Below are 20,367 nucleotides of genomic sequence, written 5' to 3'. Positions count from 1 at the left end.
TGTTCTCATATCTATAAATTCCATGTAAAGGGATTTAGTGTTCTCTGTGGAGTTTTCTATCACTTGACTGACGACATGGATGTGATCCATGGTTGAGTACATCTTCCTAAACCCAGCCTGCTCTTGGGTCGTTCGAAATCCAGGCTGTCACCTATGCGGCTAATTATAACTTCGGCAAACAGCTTGTAAACAACTGAGGCTGATGGGTTTGTAATTCCTGAGGTCTTTGGGATCTTTATTCTTATGAATCAGAATAATATTGGCGTTTTTCCACCCTATGGACACTTTTTGAATCTTCAAGCATTCCGAAAATAGTACAGCAAGATTTTTCAGTACAATATCTCCTCTCTCCAGATCCACGGTTATGCGGTCGTCACCTGCAGCTTTTTCTATTTTCATGCCTTTGCGAGCTTTTCGAACTTCCTCCTTAGTTACTAGTGGACATCGCAAGTTGAGCTTGTACTGTCTATAGTTTTCTCTCGTCTAACGTCGCTGGCATACAGCCTGGTGTAGAATCGTTCTGCTACGCCTATGATCGCGTCAAAGTTGTGCGTAATCTTACCCCGGTCGTCTCTGAGTGCGTACAGGTTGCCTTTGCCGATGGCTGGCTTTCTCTAAATTGCTTTCAAGCTTCCCCCTATTTGCAGCGTTTCCTAAATCGCTGCCATGCTATATATGCATGAATGTCGTTTGTTATACTTCTGTTAATCAGTTTCGAAAGCTCGGCTAATTCAATCCGATCCGCCGTACTTGACACTTTCACGCTCTTACGTTTCGCAATTAGTTCCTTTGTTTTCATAGTTCGTTTTCCAGTTTGTTTCCTACATTTGACAATACAGGCCAAAAATTTGGCCCAAGCAGGAGAAGGTACAACGCTAAATGCACGACACTATTCACATGAAGGTTACACATTGACAAGTATGAAAATGTTTGTCCACAAAATTTAAAAAGAGAAATGTTTTTCTACCTCGGTAATGAAATCAGAACAAAGAAATAATTATGCAGGGAGTAAATTCTAATCTTCATTTGTTTGAGGGAAGAAACTGTACTTGTAGCTTTGTTTTCGCGAAGATGGGAGCCAATGAATGTTGGTGGTTGTGACGAGTCCTCCTTGTTGCTAAAGGTTTTACATAATCGGGTAGGTTTCTCCCACAGCTGCTGCTGTTTCACTGAGTGCTGATGTTAGGTTGTGTTACAATTCAGCGCGCCGATGTGCTGCAAGCTTCATGCAGCGCTCTTGTGCTTCGTGGCAGATGTGGAGCCTACCCCTACGTGCGCCTTCCGTGTGGGCGCCTCTCTGTCGGTGACCGAAGCTTGCAGCCACAGCCAACGGATCTGCATGTTGAGACCTGAACCACCGAGGCGGACGCCGCAGCCGAGACCTGCTCTCCCCCCTCTTTCAGATACAGCGTACGGCGCTACTACCGACCCTTCACGAACTCTGGAAAGAGTGTTGCATGTGTTTGTACTATGTTGGGCTGTGAGCAAAAGCACTAAGAGAGTTGTTTTGACCGTTAGAGCCTTGGGTATAAATACGCGTGACCCCGAGCGCAGAACCGCTTTCTTTTTGGAGCAGCGAATTCATGCTGTCGCTCTGCTCGAGTCCTGTACTGTAATTTCTCCCGTAAGGACATTGTTCCTGAATTGCTTCTGCTCATCTCTCGCCGTACAGTAAATAAGCTAACTTTGCCTTCGGCTTCTTGTCGTCGTCACCAATGGCATCAACTTTTGCTGGCCGTTCACCACCACGCTACCTCACATGACGGAGGCGAAGAAGCACGGTTCGGTGATGCCTTCCCAAATGTAACAGTTGTCATTTAGCCTGTCTACACTGACCTCGTTGTGCTCGTCCAGAAGCTCGTCCAATCATGATCGTTAATTTTAAAGCAGCTGCCAAATAGCAGGTGAATCAAATTGCTTAGCATGGGACTATCAATATTCACTAGTGTATAGTGAGACCCAATATGTATTACACATAGCGGTCATTTAATAGCCGACAATAAAATGACCTCTGAATTTTGTTTATTTGGGACAGCTACATCTGCACGTATCGGTTCAGCGAATACCACCTGGAGACGTTATTCAGCAGTAGACATGGCATAGAAGGAAGGAATAATAAACCATACGACTCACAGTTCGATATGCGTAGCACAGCCTTCTTATTTATGCCAGCGTCAAACCGGTGGCAACAAAGATGCCATGGAGACCTTGTCGAATTTCCACACTTCCATTTCAGTGTGCTCCCAGCAACAAGGATAATACGAAGCTGCATTACAAGTGCTGGGTGCCAGTAATGCTGTAGCTGACAGTGAAAGTTCCGGCTAATGCTCATTCAGGCTGAGGTCACCAGAATTCTTATTTTCAACAAAAATAATGGGGGCACCATTGTGACATCAGCCCCTGTGTATCATGCACTTCACACCACAGAACATATTCCGCGTTGCAATTCTGGAAACGACAAAAAGACGAAGTTCACATTGGCAGCCTTGCCCTTTCGTTCCTCCACTGATTTTGTTTTAGACACGAGAAGTTATTTGTGCAAGCTGAACCCAATAAAATCCTGCACACATACATGACTACATTACTTTTCATACGTGCACAGTACACTACTCTTTCCATGCGAGAATTCAAGCAAAAAGGAACACAGAAAAGGTAAGGGTCTGATATCTACAAGCGATTCTCATCAAACAAATTTTATTTCACCACCAGTAATCGCACTAGGCTTTAAGGTAAGTTTGCGATGTTTACAGCGAGGATAAGATGAACTAATGTGCGAGTTGAAAGAGAGGAAGCAACAGTAGAATGGTGGGGAGGTTAACCAAGGAAAGAATGAGAAGAACTGCCCGGCTGCCTGCGCTTCACACGGAAATTGGAATAAGGGACTTGAAAGAGAAAGAAAGGACTGGTATAAAATAATGGATAAAAAATTGGGGAGAAAAAAATACCGGGCGTGGGAACGGAAAGCACAGATACACCACCACAGACAAAAAAAAAAGAAAATGCATAAACAATAAGCCGGAAAACTGGCAAACGAAGGATGCTGCACACTGCTAACGCCCTACGGCACCTCTGTACTTTCCTCTCTTGTGCTCTTCAATCTTCTGCTTCAAGACAAGAATTGATTTGGCTGCTTCGGCTGCACCTTGTCTAAAACAACCGAGATATGGCTCATTTGCAGTGTACACGATGTAAATAGTGTACATAACATTTATTTGATGCAGCTGCTCTTTTGCGGCAAGATTTTGTGCTAACCTACTCCTGAATCATTTTCTGCTCATTTATGTTGGCTCTATTTGTATTAGTTTTTTTCGTTCTTCTGCTCTTCTCCAGCGTGTAAGGTTTTTGTGTTTAAATTGGTTTTGCTTCAAAAAGGGTTTCTTGGCTTTTAGCCCTGCCGTAGCTTTGCTGGAGCTAGTTAGTTCCCCACATTATTCTCCTCTTTCTGCATTCTGAGAGTGGGGGACATGGAATTTTAAGGGGTAAAGAGCCCTGCAGTGATACTAATGAACGCAGAACTTTCACGTTGTTTAGAAGTACTGATAGCGTTAGTTACCCCGACCCAGAACCGACCCAGAATGGCACTGCGTGTCTTACATGCAAGACACCCTTATAATCTCTGGTTTGATTGTGTTGATATTTTGTTTAGGTGGCTATCAAATACATTAATTCCGACTTAAAGCAACTCGGCAACAGTGATAATATGACTTGTGTGGCGTCCCCCAAGCCTACAACCAATGTCCAATCTTCTACGCTTACCTAGAAAGAGGAAAAATCTCTTGAGTGAGTTTCTTGATGCACATAAAATAGTAATAGCAGTATTGGGCTTGGGAATTTCATGGTTATTGAATAAAAGGTAATTCAAGGGCCACTACCTAAAAGCATTTCAATTGGAGGCAAAAAGTTGGCACAAGTGGTGCAAGGGCCTCGTGGACAGGCATTTACATTATCCGAAAAAGCGTGCCTGCCTAGCATAAAGTGCAATAACATTTAGGATTTACATTTACACGCATTTCGTGGTAACATTTTCCAGTTCAAACTCCTATTCGCTAGAAAAGCAAGCAGTTTTAAAGAGCACCTCAACAGCGCGCGATAAGACTATCAGGACGCATCAGTGGGGGGAAAAGGGAGAGTGAAGCATGGTGAAATAATACGGTAGAGACAGGGAAACAAAGAAGAGACTACACAGGACTGCGCTGGACATCAACTGAATCCTTCTACAACGCATAAAAGAAGATATACAGAAAAAGCGCACGCGCGAAATAGGATAAAGAAAAGTAAAGATTAGAAAGGCGAGAAAAGAGTAGACAAGAGCAGTTGCACTGGGGTCGATTCCGTCGCACACAACACACCTCGAACACTGCTTGCTGGCGTCATGCTGCGTCCGGGAGACGGGATCCCATGACGGGAACGGTAAAGCGTAGAGGCGAGCTTGCTCTGACGAGGAGCGAAGTGTGCGGCGGTTCCGACCACTTCGGAGTTCGCTGGAATGAAGTGCGGCCGACAGATGGGTAGAGGGGAGCGGGAGCTGGCACCCGACAGCCCACACCAGCAGAGTGAAAGCCGGGCGACATCCAAATCCAGGCGACGGCGTGCGCGCACAACGGGCCGCCGAAACGAAGTCCCTCCAATGCGGAGGAGCGCAAGAAAACACGTCCACTCAACTCCGAAGCGACAACCGAACCCCTGAAACATCCGCAAAAGCTACCTCCGAGCGTACGAACAACGCGCCACTCTACGCGCTACCCTTCTAAGTTGCGGAGAGTTGGCGCGAAACCACAGAACCTGCATCATTCAAATTGGCCGCGCGCAGCGACCAAGCCACGTGACCTCACTGGCTGCACCCAACGTTACGTTGGCTGCACCATAGAATCCGAAACACGCCTACAAATGGGCAAAAGTAACTGACACTGTTTTATCAATTGTTGATGCAATTAGAAAACGTGTTTGTAGAACTAAAATTTATTAAAATTTTTGTCCAGTTTTGTAACATTGTTGCCAATACTTATTAGAGCGTGCCGGGGTTGTAGCAACTCTATGGCTGTAGCCGCACTTTAAAACATTCAAAAATATGAAACTTTACTCCAAACTTGTGGGTATTGAATAAAATAACACACATTTTCTTATTAGAGCTTTTGAGGTTTTTTGGAAATTATGGCCAATTGTCAGTGTTACCAGATTGTCGCTGCTCATAGAAACCACGTTGCAAGATTTTTACTGTTATTTAGAATCATATAATATTGTATCACAAACTCAATAATATCATTATTCATATAAACGACAAGGTTATTAGTTTTTTATGTAATTTTTGATAACAGCGTTACTTGCATGCTTTGTGTGACGCTGTTCTAGTAACGTTGGTTGATGTCGCCCCTTTTTGTGGATATTGTATTGAACCAGAATTGTTCAATATATACTTTTAAAACGTTTCATACGGCTTAGGTATCAAAAAATTGTTTTGAGTTTGATTTATGCCTTGGCAAAACTAATACAAGATAACTTATTTTTCTGCCATCTGTACACAAAACGTTGAAGTAGTAATCAGCTGTTTGCAGCTGCCTCTGCTAACAATAAGAAAATGCCGTGGACACATTTTTCAATTAATTTTTACTCAAGTTTGTAGGGTGAATATTATTGTATAAAAGGTTTTAATATAACTAAATGTTGATCACAGTTTATATTTTACCCCGCAGGTGCCGCGCCAATACGCTTGCTCTTAGAGAGGGGGTGCACGCAGGGTCCGCATCGCCCTGTTTCTAAAGCGGAGGTTCGCCACTCGTTTATTTAATAGCTTTTATTTTGGGCGGTTAGTTTCGCTCAGCCGTTTTGAAATGCAGAAAAACGACGGTTGAGCAGCGTGATCAAATATTACGAATTCAGCATCGTGTTTGAATCGTTCAGGAGGTGACCACTTTGGTGCGCGATATATTGTGACGGTCGCACGGAGTGGAACGAAAGCCTCATTCCTTCCGACGCCGAAGCAGCGTTCTCAAGCTGCACGTAAGGGTTCTCATCCCAATTCGTCGATAATTATGGTAGGCAAGAACAAGAACCGAGTAACAGCAGTAGACAATGATTCGCGGGTGCACTTTTCTCCCATGGTGTAACGTCGTCTATGCATTTTTATGCACGGGGAGCCATGTTCTGGGCACCGTAAGTTCTTCGTGAAGCACCACAACGTCGTAATTTTTGTTTTCGCTGGAAGTGTGTGTGCCAACGGCCACCTGCATGAGCGTCTTCGTAGCGTTGATGGTTAGTACTCATCCTGTCACTTCAGGAGTCCCTCCCGTGGGGCAGCGTTTTTCGCCTCTTACATTTTGCGATTTACTGTGGCTCTGTCATAAAGGTCACTCTCAAATTGGACTTTCGCTCGTGACAGCGTTATTTTTAGTAATATTAGCACTGACCAAGAAGCTCTTAACCCCGCACTCGCTGGCGTCCTCTCCTTGAGCAACGAATGGGACATGGTGTTAAACCCGGAAAAAACATTGCCTTGGCGGGAAGCGCGAATTAACACGAGGACAAGGGAAGAAAACAACATAGACGAGACGAAGCGCTACTATCAACTGAAACTTTACTTTGATACAACACCGCTTATATACAATCACATGGTGTCACTGAAACACAAGGGAGATATCATGGAGCCTAAAAGATAGCCTTAAAACTATACATTGTCACTAGAACCACTAAGCCATTTTACACCAGTTCGCCATAAGGCGATAGATATTGCAGTTCTTTTGGTGACAGCGAAACAGACGGAACGCTGATGCAGTCGTCACCTAATCTAAGAATTTCCGTGGCTTCGATCATTTCTCGGGCGCGCAGCACGAAATACAAACACATTCAAGACGCGCATGTCACACTTGGGCCACTAATTAATTGAGCAAGAAAACCAACGGATGCACAGGGAAAGCGAGTGTCTGAAGATGTAAGAAGTGATAGCGTCTTCGCTACTCCCAGGTAGCGTTTTCGAGCGCAGTTGCTGTGTTTACGATGTATTTACGAGTTGCAGTATTTAGGTTTGGATCTATGTGTTTTATTAGATGAGAGTTTCTATGCTGAGTCGATGGATCGGTAACATGTCTATCGTGGCGGGCAGTCGTTTCTTTCAGAGGGGGTGTCTGTCATTCATACGATGGCCCGTCGTGATTTTGTTTTCTCAGCCGCTCTCTTGGTGCTGGGAGAGTGGTCTCTCCGACTTTTTCAAAAGCATTATGAAGACACAATTAGAGGGTTTATTTGTCGTCATCATCGGCAACATCCTATTTAGGTCGACTGCAGGGTGAAGGCCTCTTCCGTACTTCTCTCTCATGTACCTTCGCCGCTCTTGATCTACGCTGCCCTGCCCGAGTCCTTTTTTTTTTTTTTTTTTCTCCGAATGTTGTTATTCCATCCCTCTATCGAGTTAATGGACTTCTCCTTCTTTTAGACCCGTCTACGGCTGTCAATTCTGTTACCCGGGTGGACCACCGGTTGTCAGTTTGTCTCCCGGTCAAAACTGCGAGGTTGAGGACTGCCTTGTACGCTGTCCTCATGATGGTGTTCCTTTAATTTTCTTCGGTGCGGGTAAATTTGTGGTACGGCGGGCTCTGCAATAACCGGCTCACTATCAGTGGCTGAATTAGTATTACCATTTCTTCTACTGTCTTTCCTGCCGTTCTCTTGGTTAGGCGTTTTATAACGTAGGAAAGCGGTTGAAGATTTTCTCTTATTTGGCGATTGTGAGTGCGGCTCTGCCTCTTGACTCTAGAGCCACGCCGAAAATTCTTACGTGACTGTTCTCTGGGAGGACATCCGTGCCTATTTTAGGGTGATTTTTAACTTGGCCGCGTGGCGCCCTCCATCTTTTGCAAACGGACCTTGCAGTGAAGACAGAACAAGGGGAATATTGAAAAGTAGTTTGAAAATTCATGTGATTAGACCATATTCACTGCGTTTAATTTTCGTTTGTTTCAGAACATAATCAATGCCTTCCTTGATTTCTGAGAGACTGGCGTTAATCCTTTGCCCCCTGTTTCAGCTAGGTGACCCATTGTTGGCGCTGGTATCAGTTCCTGTGGGAAACACGCTAAGGTGGCTTGGCGAGTAAGGCGTTGCGCTGCTGAGCTCAAGGACGCGGGTTCGAATTCCGGCCGTGGCGGCCGTTTTTCTGATCGAAGCAGAAGGAAAAAAAACGACCGGGTGTGGAGGTTTTGGTGCACGTTAACGATCCACAGGTGGTCGAAATTATTGCGGAACCTTCCACTAGTCTATGGGGCGCCTCGTAGCCGAGGTGTTGCTTGGGCCAACGCCGCCTGTATAAACAGTGCCTAACGCGTGAGCGAAAAATGGCCAAACAGCCACTCTCCTGTTGCTCTCTCCTACCCTTCCCCGCTCCGTAGCCTTCCAGCGTGCTTTCGTCTCCGCCAGCCAGCGCCGCTTCTCGGAAACTATGCAAAATAGTGGAAAGTTTGTTTAGCGTTCCCGAGGCGGCGCTCCTACGCCTTCTTGTTTTTCACCATGCCTGTCTGTCTTGGTCTGTCACTGATAAAACTTCCTTTTTCACGAAGCAAAACCACTTGCGCTGCAGCAGGCTGATGCCGGCTTTGCGCGCTTATCTACTCGGATCACAGGCCCTGAAATTTTCTGAGTGGGACATCCCACCTCTATCCCCTCTGCATTTAGGTATTGTTTTGACCCCGCTGTTCGCACTCCGCATCGGTACGCACTTCTAAAATTGAGGACTGTACTGTAGAAACGCCCGGACAGCGTGGCGGGATCCCAGCTGCTTATCCTTTTATTTCCTATAATATTCTGAAGTTTACAAGCACGTGATATTATTGGAAAGTAATCGTAGAAGTGAGCGCCTGAACAAAAAACGCGCACGCAAGTTTTTCTTCTCTAAATACTCCAGAAAAAAATATCAGTAAAATAATGGCTGCCCCAGCAGAAAATATCGTTTTTCTGTTAGCTATATGTCTACCCGACAACCAGTATGTTCTTACATTATTTCAGTTCGCCTCCGTCTTTATCTTTCGAAAAATGCAGCAAGTATGAAGCGAGCGACACGTTGAACGAGATCCCCAGTGCGCCACAGAACTAGCGCCCCGTCGCGGCTAAGATGTAAGCGAAACGGCCCTTCAAGCCCAACAGGCAAGCTGACAGACACACGTCGTAGAAGTGGGTGCAGCGTTCGCGACTCGCGAGCAGTGACGTAAGGCGAGCAGTGACGTAAGGCCGCGGGTACGTGCTTTTTTTTTTGTAAGTTAACTTTTTGTTTTCCGCCAATGTTTTCTATATTGAGTTCACCTTTTTCTGGGCCGCAACGTTCATGGCTACACGAACTAGTTCACAAAACGCGCGCAGGCTGGCACTGGCGCGCTAGCGAGTTCTCGTTGGCGTGCTGTTGCCATAAGCACCGACTGCTTGCAGGCAGTGGGCACAGGCCAGAATGAACAGACCCTTGGCCTGGTGCGAACACGCTTTTTACGATACAGGCATGAGGGAGGCAAGCTCCAAATATGGGGGAAAAGCGCATGACATTTGGGCGTCTGCGGGTACGCGGAGGGCGTTCATGCACTGCGTAGGTCTCGGCTAGTGAATGCTACGACTACAAGCCGTCCTGGGAGGCTTATCTTGTGCATTTTACAGCCGACAACATGGCAGAAGCGCGGTACGATGATTACTGAGATATTGAGAATGCCCATCCAACAACGCCATTGGTTATGTTTTACAGAACCGAAACCGAAACCGAAACTTGTTTGATTGCTAACCTTGGGCATCGTCCAATCACGGCGCCCCTCCTCCCAACGTCACAGCCTTAGTTGGTGCGGCCGCCGCAAATCGCGCATGGTAGTTTTTCTTCTTTTGCGCTTTGTAAAATAATTACCGATTTGTCAACCGGATAAACGATGAAAAGTGTGCTCATTTGAGCCAGTCTACGCAGTGCAAGCAAAAACGGGAGCTTGACAAATTCACTTCAGTGTCCCTTTAATAGTGAGCTGTGATACTGGACTGCGCAGCTCCAGCTCGGAGGATCAACTCTTGGCCGTTCAACCCAACTGGCCGAAGACGCTACCAGAGCCCAGGGCCTCTTCGCCGACGCCTTGGAACTCCAGTTGGCAGCTAAATAAAGTTTTATTTTCTCTCTCTCTCTCTCTCTCTCTCTCTCTCTCTCTCTCTCTCTCTCTCTCTCTCTCTCTCTCATTCCCACGCCCTCCGCTCCCCCCCCCCTTCCCCCCAATGAAATTTTCCTGGGTAATCCAGTGCGTGCCACTATGGGTGGCTGACAACCTTTGCAGGTGCATCAACCCGTAAGCAAGGTATTCAATAAATGGCTACAGCCTTTCATTAATAAAGATGCCCATTACTAATAAAAGATAGACCCTTGAGTAAAAGGCGTTAGGCCATATTCATGGCCTAGGGCCTAGGGCACTTCATCTCCTTCGGCTGATTTGGCCCTCACACGCAGCCGCGATCAAGGCGTTGTGCTACAGTGTCCAAGGACGCGGGTTAGATCCCGGCCGTGGTGGCTGTTTTTCTGGTTGAGGCGAAAAGCGAAAACTCCCGTGTGTCGGATTTCGGCGCACGTCAAAGATCCCCATTTGGTCCAAATTAATCCGGAGTCCTGCACTACGGCGCTTCTCGATCAGAGCCCCGGTGTAGCTTCGGTGCGTTAAACCCCACAAATAATCAATCAATGAATCACTCAATCAATCAGAACTGCCTTTCGGCAGAAAAGAACAGAGGCAAAGCTAGCAGAAAACACGGCGCTGCAACAGACCCTACGGAGACATGGACATTGTCACTAGAGTGTACTGTGGTGAAGCTAAGCTACGGGATTATCTTACAATATGATGCAGCAGCAACAGCCAGTGCAAATTTTGAGAAGCTTAGCCAGTATGGGTAAAGCCTTATCGCTCATTTTTGCGCCAGGCTCAAAAGTTTTCACTGTTGCAGGATTTGCGAAACGCGACGTAGACAAAAGTTAGTCGGAGTCACCGCCCGATATCAGAGCGCAGCGAAGTGCTGCAGCAGTGACCAGTTCTTAACTCAGTTGGACTTCCTCGGAGATGCGATTATCTTACTAGGCTTTTTCCAGGAAATTGAAAATACGCGGGAATCAAATCGATAAATCGACACCGGTTTGATGAACTGTCATGCACACTTGTGGAATTTCAAACTTTTTTTCTTCGCGCACTCTTGGGCAATTTTGTGGTTCAGCTTCACCACATGCACTTCAGTGACTTGCCAATGCTGCCAACGAAGCGAATTGGGAGAATGACAGCAACGTGTATCCGATTTCACTCAAACTTGATTCTGCGCAATGCAGAACACGCTTGCATTGCGTGATGCCACAGCGCTTCGGTGCTCAATCGTATGTTCGACGTCGCCATTCGAAGAAATTTTGTTGCTGGCTGCATTGATTGCTCAACTGAGTGCGTCGCGGTGAAGCTGTACCGCAGGACTGCCTTAGCTAGAGTGCAGGGGACTTCACATGGCATATCGCTGAACGCAGTGCATGGGACGGGGACAAAAGAGAGAGACAGTGCATCGCCTAGCTGTATTGTCTATTTCTTTTTTCTCCGCCTCTCCGCTGTTTCCACCAGCATGCCATGCAACCAACTAGCCCAAACGCAAGCTTTATTCAGATTTATACTTAAGATGTGCCACACCACAGTCCTCTTATGCAATACGGTGCACAAACTGGTACGAACCATTGGTAAAACTGGTGAACCTATTACAGAATAATTTTCCTCCTTCGCGCATACAGAATGGTACCTCAAAGACCGCAATTGTTGTTTCTCAAGTTTTCACCGTCGGTTGAGACGAGTTCAACAACTAGGAATAATAATGGGGGGCGTGTGATTCGTGAATCTACGTGCACATCATTTTTGGTCAACTAGAAAGAGAAAACAAGAACAACCCAATGTCGGTTGCCTGTTCAAGAACAGGCAGCGCCCTTTTAAACTGGTTGCTATACTTTCAGTCCACCAAAAATCCCTGCCCACCGGAAATTAGCATGCTGGCCCGAGTATCAACATCCCCAACCGTGCCTATACGAAGAAGGGTGGGGGGGGGGGGGGGAGAGGAGGGGGGGAGGGCAAGTTCTTGGAGAAAAGTGAGTGCGCTCTCCACAGGCGAGTCACACAAACTTGGAAGGCACTATGAATGAAACAAAAATGCCACAAGAAAGGTTTAGGCGCCGCGTGTATAAATTAAGAAAATATAGCTTTCGCGGACTTGCACAACCGTCGATCAACGCCCGTTACAGAAATCTTGACGCTGTCCATTTGTTCGTTTCGAAGCAATGTATACACTCTCCTCCAGCACGGGCTAACACTAACGCAGCTCTTTTAGCGTGTTATTTACTACATGAAACACAGCGTGGAACAGAACGGGAAGAAAAACTGCTCTCCGGGAGTTTTTTCCAAGTTATGTACTCTAATTTAATATCTAGGTCATAGCTAGAGGATGACCTTTACCAATTCAGTGATGTTTGGAAGCATTTTTCGAACTCCACAAAGACAATTCAAACCTAGTTTTTGGGGGCTCTTTGCGCGCTCGTTAAACCCAACGAATGCACTCAGCACTGTTCGTATAAATTACACCACTAAATATTACTGAAGCAAGTGGCAATGTTAAGGCACTATACACCCCTGCCCGATGCTCATAGCTGCTCCTTTGGCTGTTTTGGTAAGTATGAAGATCATTGTTGCAAGAACTGAGCGTAATAACTGGGAAGAACTTTAAGTCTATTGCTGAAAAAAAAATGCTGCCCCAATTATAAAGTTGCAACAAATCCTAGGTAAATGGCACGCTATCCTGAATTAAGTGCCTACTAAAACACAAAAATACACCCAACATTCACGAATTACGTACCCCTGCATTTAGCAACATGAGCTGCCCGCATCATTACCCACGAGCAGGGAGCCGTAATGTCACGAGAATGAATACCGAAAAACGGAAAGGATCGTCATCTTTGAGGGTACAAAAGCTAAACTGAAGCATTACATTACTGTTTGCTCTGGGGCAAAACCGAAAATTCGGTTTTGCGGTGCCCCGTTTTGTCACACCATTACTAAGTCAGCCGCGATGCTACCCATAGCATTCTTACCTAACGCGGCATACCAAAAAAGAAAAAAAGAACAAGTCAGCTACGGTATTATTGTGGGCCAACAGCATTCAATAAGTCATGCGTCAATCAAAACATGACCATTCCCAGTAATCCATAATGAATCTTGCGAATGTCCACGCAATTCAACTTTCCAGATATTCAATGCCCAGATAATATATCCATGAATCTCCACTTTTCATTCACAGGATAACAAGGCAATGTCCCTATTGCCTCAAAAGGTGACGCCCAAAATACTTCCATTTCGTCGATATCCACAGGATGTCCTTAAAATTGCCTGGAAACATTCGGTGCACACTTCACAGACACCCTGAAGACGTCATGCCATGTCCATTTTGCACCATGCCGTGGAGTTCTCAGGACGTTATATTATTAGTATAATATGAAAACAAAAATTCTAGGTTTAGCGCTAAGCGCACGCGACGACTAGAGAAGGTGAAAATTCTGTATAGGCGCTTCTCAAAAATAAATAAATAAATAAATAAATAAATAAATAAATAAATAAATAAATAAATAAATAAAGCTGAGTCGATAGTCGACAACGGCAGTAAGCTCACTCGACATCTCTGGTTTGCCAAAATCTTAAAAAAGGAGCCATGGCTTCCAGGCGACACTAAGGTATTGTAGCTCTGAGAAGAAAAACGCGCGCGCTAACCAAAACTCTAAGGTTTGGGAGACAAATAGTTCTTGGCGTACGTGCTGCCCAGGACACCGGAGAACGAGCGTTCTCAGCGCTAAAGTATCTTATAAGACCACATTTATACGTCGTTACGTGCCAGCTTGATGGGGTGATATATCCGTCATTGGAAGAAATTGCATTATTAACCGCAATAGGCCACTAGCGCCGGTGTTCTGGTTCCGATTACTACCACTAAAATTCACAGTGTATAATAATAAAAATAATATTTTTTTTATTACAAAAGAGTACATACAGAGGTAAAATGGGCCTGTCAAGCCAACAGGTGGGCTTGTGCGACGTCGCCCGACAGCAGCGGCCATCACTACTGTCAAAAGTACTCGTTGATAGCGATAATTGAATACAGAGAAGAAAAAAAAGGAAAGAATATATGCAGTGGGTACCTATTCTTGAATGTGCCTTCGTGAATTTAACTGCATTATCAGTACTCCTTGTACGGTTCTTATGATGTTTTGAATTTGGTCACAATAAAAAACATTTCCCCGAGGGGAAGAATGTGAAAGGGCGAATGCACGAGTTGAATTTGCGCGGTTCGGTAATGTTCGCGAAAGAGAGATCACACACACACACACACTACTACAAAGAAAGAAAGATGCATTTATTCACAGACACCTATTTGTGTTGTCGTTGTACTTGATTGCTAGAGCGGATCTCAGCTTTGAAATTTCGTGTCAGTACTCCTTTAAGCGGGTGCATTAGCCCTTCTCACGCCCGATTCCTGGCCAATCCCCCACGTGGGTATGTGCCATGTCAGCGTCCAGGCAGCGCGCGCCCATCTCCCCCCGTTGCCAAGGAAGACGAGGAGATTCCTGGCCAATCCCCCACGTGGGTATGTGCCATGTCAGCGGCCAGGCAGCGCGCGCCCATCTCCCCCCGTTGCCAAGGAAGACGAGGAGGGCGCGCACCCGCAGCTGTTGCTATGCGGACGGCGGCGGACGCTTCAGGCTCGCTTAAGAAGTGCATTCGCACTTAAAACAAGGAGGCATTGCTTAAAGGGACCCTGCAACACTCTTTGGGCAGTGTAAGTAAACCTGCGCGGCGCTTAGCTTATACTACCAGAAATACCTGAGCCAAATATTACACGTGCACGTTAAGCGATGAGCGCGCGAATCGCTGCGAAAGACGCGGAAAAACCAACCGCGCTCGTTTCTCCTCATTATGCACCCCTGGCATGGCCTAAACGACGCCATTGAGGCCATGGCTGTCCGATCGGCTGTCACTGGTCAACTTTGCGGCTTATTTCTCACATTTCCTGTGACGATCCGCCGTCGTAGGCGCCGTGTGAGAACCTCTTCTATACTATGCCTGAGCCTGTAGGTACAGTTTTGCCGTTTCTTTTGTGTTTTGAGTGCGGGCGGAGTTTGAGTGATGAGCTCAATACTTCCCTTTCAACCAGACCACTCGACAACAAACATTAATTGCTTCAAAAACGCGTTACCAGGCCGAGCGCACGCTTGCGAGCAGGCACATATGCCTGCTTTTTTGTCCCAGCAGGCCGGAAATAGATCCCTCCACGTTGCGGAGAAAAGGAGAAAACTCCCCGGCCTGTGATATATCGGAGGCCGCGGAAGAGCACGCCGCGAGCCGCCCCTCTCTCCGGGAAAGAGCGCGCAGCTTTCGTCGCGTTGTCCACAGTTGAGTTGAGAGCGAACGATTATGCGCGATTTCTCATCGCCCGTAGTTTCGGTGATAGTGAAGGATTTTCATATTTCTTGCGGGACCCCCAAAAATTCCTAGTAGTCGATGGTAAGTGCTGCAGGGCCCCTTTAAATTCTACGAATTTAAAGGGGCCCCCCGACAGTTCTTACTCTGGGACCTCCTCATGCACTCCGCTTATCCGTTTATTTATATGTATGCTTACCCTTCAATAAACTTCAAACTTCAATTATTATCTTGAGTGCGGAACTGTAACAGTTCGAATCGTTATAAATCATTACTTTTATTTTGTCGTGGAACTGAAATGGAACTGAACCGTTTAATTTGGAGCGATATAAGAGCCCGAACAAAAATAATTTTGTTCCCACTCACTCGTGAGTACTGCAGGCGTATCTGAGGAGCGAATACCCGCGAGCACTTACCCTGCTTCATTCGTGTGCAGGTGTTGCATGAGAGCCTAATAACTGGACAATGTGCAAAGTTTTCTCGAACGCAATTAAATGTTGAGGTCCGTTGAAAAAAAAAACAACTGGAATTGGACGTGTTTTTTTTTTTTTCTTGAAAGTGCCGACGCAGTAGCGAATAACAGCGATGGGGAATTGACATTGATTGCACTTACCGAAATGGTGCCATGGAAGTTCGTCCAGGAGTCCACACACTAAGCGGAGAGACAAAAAAGACATGAAAACTGTTAAATCTACGACGATGGTGGCGTCTACTGAACAAAAAGTGATCACTAGGAGCTTTGAGGAGGGATTATAGTGCCTTATCACCACCAGCCACTGTGTCGGGCAAAAAAAAATAATAATACACGACACTACGCACAGATATGGGAAATCAACATAGTCCCCAGTATAAAACGGCAATATCACGAGGCAGGGAGACGTAAATACATAATGCACTTAAAATATAATGTACATAAAGCCCTAAATGCACATGCATATAGAACTATGCACTTCAATGTGCGAACATAAAATAAATATTCAATATATGCATCCAGTATAGTCAGCCAATTTAGGCACAAGTGCAAGGAGTGTCTGCGTACGCCACAAAAACAAAAGCAAGAATTACGAACCGCATAACGCATGCCGTCAATACGAACATAACAGATGTCAGTATCGTTCGCAATCTTGGTATCCCCCCCCCCCAAAAAAAAAAAATACGGCTCTACCCACACAAAAATGGCCTATGGGTGCCCATGGAAAAGTTTCTTATGGGTGAGCTGTTGCCGCCTATGAGTCCCTATGGCCACTTATACAAGTGCATAAAATAGGCTATAGCCAGCAAATTAAGGTTTTATGCATCGGACGCAAAAGACTATAAACAATAGAATTCTCTTTAGACGACTATACAGCATTTTACGGTGTTTAAGCTATAGAGTCACATCTATTCAGGTTACTTTAGCGAGCTGAAGAAAAAGTTATGTTCAGTTCAATAGAGCAGCGGTGACAAAGCTCTTTTGGCTGGCTGTAAACCGTGTTTAGCTCTATGTCTACAGTCTTGAAACCATTCAGCTATCTTGCCAGCTCTCGGAAAGAATTAGCCCTAAAGCTAATGAAAGGTAGCCATTCAAGCTCCTGCAGCTGGCTATAAAACAATATTATATGACTGTCAACCTTAAGACGTGTAACCATTCAGCAACATTTAGCCAGCTTAAGGAAAGCGTTTGCGCAGGGGCTGCAGACCCGCGGCCATAAAAGCTTCCTTATAGCTAGCTACAGAGTGATATAAAGCTTGGGAGACTCTAGCCGCTTATAGAAAAGTGTTAGCCCATCAACCTATAAATCGAGCAACCATGAACACCGATTTCGGTGGTCTTAAAACGACTTATAACGCGAAACCTATATAATCATGATTTAATTTCACCTATGACACTGACTGGATGACGATAGTGATGTTGATCAGCCGGTTATATCAAAGTATAATTGTTCAAAAGTTGGCTTGGCTGCAGAACCCGCTTGTATCTCAAACTTCACCGCTAGACGCGTGGTTTGAGGTTATGTCTTTTTCCCAACACCACAGCTGTGCAAATAAAAAAAAATAATAGACGGTGATTTCAAGGTCAACCTATTCGACAGCTGATGACGTATGGCTGTGCCATAATGATGATTTTCCAAGTGCGATATTCCATATGACACATCCTGAAGTTCCCGCCTTAAAATAACAAAAGCCTGAACGTGGGTGTATTGTTAGCGACGTGCGGCTCGTAAAAGATCGAGGCAACTACATGATGGCAGGAACAAGAATGAAAGGAGGGTTTATTGGCATGGCGTTATATAGGCAAGAGCGTGATAACATCCAAGAGCACTGCGCGTGTTCGCGCTATCGTGATATGGTTTAGGCAGACAGCGCATGCCCGATACAGTGGGCATGCGCTACGTGCGCATATATGTGGGCATGTGCAAGGGGAGATGGCTCTGTAGATACACCCATCAAGGTATCCGAGTCAATTACCCTGTGGGTACATATCACGTATATGGAGGACATCCCTGAAGTTGCAACGGCGCGTTTTTAAAAACTTCCTTGGGCTAGCTAATCAAGAAAATTGTCACTCCATTCAGACCCCCTAGCCTAATTATAACGGAGAAGTAACACCAGATGGAGCTGGCCTCCCACAATAATGCTCTAAAAAATGTCACACGCAAGTTCACTGTTTCGACCCATGCAGATAAGCAACGATGAAAAAATCGTTTCGTGTTACGTCAACGCCCACCAGTGCGTGGTATCCGCCTTTTCTTTCATTGCTTTTTGTGTCTCCCGAAGTACAGCATTCAAACTGATTCCCCTATCCATTTAACCTGCATTTAGTCGTCATTTATGTGTGTTTCTGTGTATAGAACAGTTTCCCCCTGTCTCATCCCGGCGCATGAGCATCCATATGTACACCGAAGGTAACCAAACTTACGTCGACGGATATATACTCGTGCTGTACAGCTTTCGTTTGTACGTGTGTATTAGGGCACGGTCATGCATCGTTCACACGGCATGTCTGCCCATACAAAAATATTATATGGTAGGCTATAGAAAATCCTTTTTATGGTCGTCTTTAGCTATTTGGCCCAATAATCTTTAGACTTTTCTATGGCTGTCTTTAGTGATTCGTATCGCCATTCCTATGGGTGTCTTTAGCTTCTTCTATAACCGGTTCTACGGCTGTCTTTAGCTATTCTTATCGACATTCCTATGGGTGTCTTTAGCTTCTTCTATAGCCGGTTATATGGTTGTCTTTAGCTATTCGTATCGACATTTCTATGGGTGTCTTTAGCGTCTTCTATAGCTGGTTCTGTGGTTGTCTTTAGATATTCGTATCGACATTTCTATGGGTGTCTTTAGCTTCTTCAATAGCCGGTTCTATGGTTGTCTTTAGCTATTCGTATTGAAATATCTATGGGTCTCTTTAGCTTCTTCTATAGCCGGTTCTATGGCTGTCTTTAGCTCTTCTTTCGATATTGCTATGGCTATAGAAGAATCTAAAGACACCCATAGGAATGTCGATAGGAATGGCTAAAGACAGCCATAGAAATGTCTAAAGATAATTGGGCCAAATAGCTAAAGACAACCATAAGAAGGTTTTTCAATAGCCGACCATGCAATATTTTTGCATTGGCTGCAGCCAGAAGAGAATCACCACTACTTGAAACACAGCGACAGCAGCAGCCGCTGAGAAATTATTAGCATGCTGCCATGCCGGCATAGAGCCTTGCAGATCTCCAGAACTTCTGTACGTAAAGGTACAGTTCTATAAAAAAGGAAAGCCTCACGGTCCAGAATGGCCACAATAATCGCTTCCAAAGCAGCGGGTTCCATCCCCAGAATTTGCAAACTGGCAAATACATTTTGTTTTAACAGCAGCGCTGTTTAAGCTTTTAGTTCCCTCATCGAGCGTTACCACAACAAATACCAAGAACAAATTACCCAGCGCACGTGAGTGTGCGCCTCGTGAGGAGCGCCCGGCGTCGGCCAGCTCGACTTTCGAGAACACTCTGCCCAGCGTTCATGGCGCGATCTCTCGCGCGCTGTTCTCCTCGCCAGTTCATGTGCGTTCGCGCCTCAAGTGGGGAGCACAGACACCGAGTTCGCGCCCCAGGCGCAGAGTTCGCGAAGCCGGTTGCCACGGGCTCCAGCGCGTGCTAACGCGGCCCACTTCGGGAGAGATGCGAAAGCCTGTGGACAAAATAACTTTCAGCGGAAAGTTCGCAAGTCCACGTGAGGGGACGCAGCCGGGACTCCGACGAAGGGAGAGGGGCCGCCAGCTCTGCTGTTTCTCCAGCTTCGTACCACTAGTGCAAGCTGCGAATTTTTTTTTTTTTTTTCAGGTCTCTGACTGGCGGCACAGGCGAACATACGTCAAGCTCTGCCGGCGGACATGTGGTGACCGGCACACGGCGACGGACTCTGGACCATTTATAAACAAACGCCCCCCCCACCCCCTCCCCTCCCTCCCCCATCCCCGTGCAGAGAAAAACTACCCTCTACAGTAAACTACAGGCAGCAGTCTGTGCAAAATCCAGACAAGTATGAACCGCGCATGAGAATGAGAACAATGGGATTTGTCATTTGATGTGGAACGCCACTTTCACGACTAATTTAAAAAGCGAGAAGTATTTTTGTCAACAAACGCACGATTAAGCACTTAAAGGAGCCATGAAGAGAAAATACCACTTCGTTTAATTTGAAAGAATTAGGATTCAGTATCTCACTCAGCTCCATTACAGCCACAAAAGTTGTTTTTTAACGCAAAAAAAGCAAAAAGTATTTAAAAACTTTCAAATTTAGCGCCACAGTGACGTGTTATGAGCAAGAATGACGTCATACGGGCCAACAATAAAACATAATTTTCAGTGCGTTGACTGCACGTTAGCATTCAAGTGATGCGGTCAAATGGAACTAGAGGCCCCATTCA

At 45.8% G+C, this 20,367-nt stretch overlaps 1 protein-coding gene across 4 annotated transcripts in view; it reads right to left on the bottom strand.

Moving 5' to 3' along the window:
* Window positions 1-20,367, bottom strand: part of LOC144155851 (uncharacterized) — a 1,021,707-nt gene that overhangs the window by 376,228 nt on the left and 625,112 nt on the right. For all 4 annotated transcript variants that reach the window (XR_013319655.1, XR_013319657.1, XR_013319656.1 and 1 more), the window contains one exon: window positions 16,084-16,122. The gene's annotated coding sequence lies outside the window, so the exon portion shown is untranslated. The remainder of the gene's footprint in view (window positions 1-16,083; window positions 16,123-20,367) is intronic.

This window comes from Haemaphysalis longicornis, unplaced genomic scaffold (genome assembly GCF_048455015.1).
Source record: "Haemaphysalis longicornis isolate Haplotype H1 unplaced genomic scaffold, Haemaphysalis longicornis Haplotype H1 scaffold_1, whole genome shotgun sequence".
In the NCBI taxonomy this organism is placed as follows: Eukaryota; Metazoa; Arthropoda; class Arachnida; order Ixodida; family Ixodidae; genus Haemaphysalis; species Haemaphysalis longicornis.
Note: the sequence above shows the minus strand (reverse complement) of the source record. Positions and strands in the feature narration are given on the sequence as shown.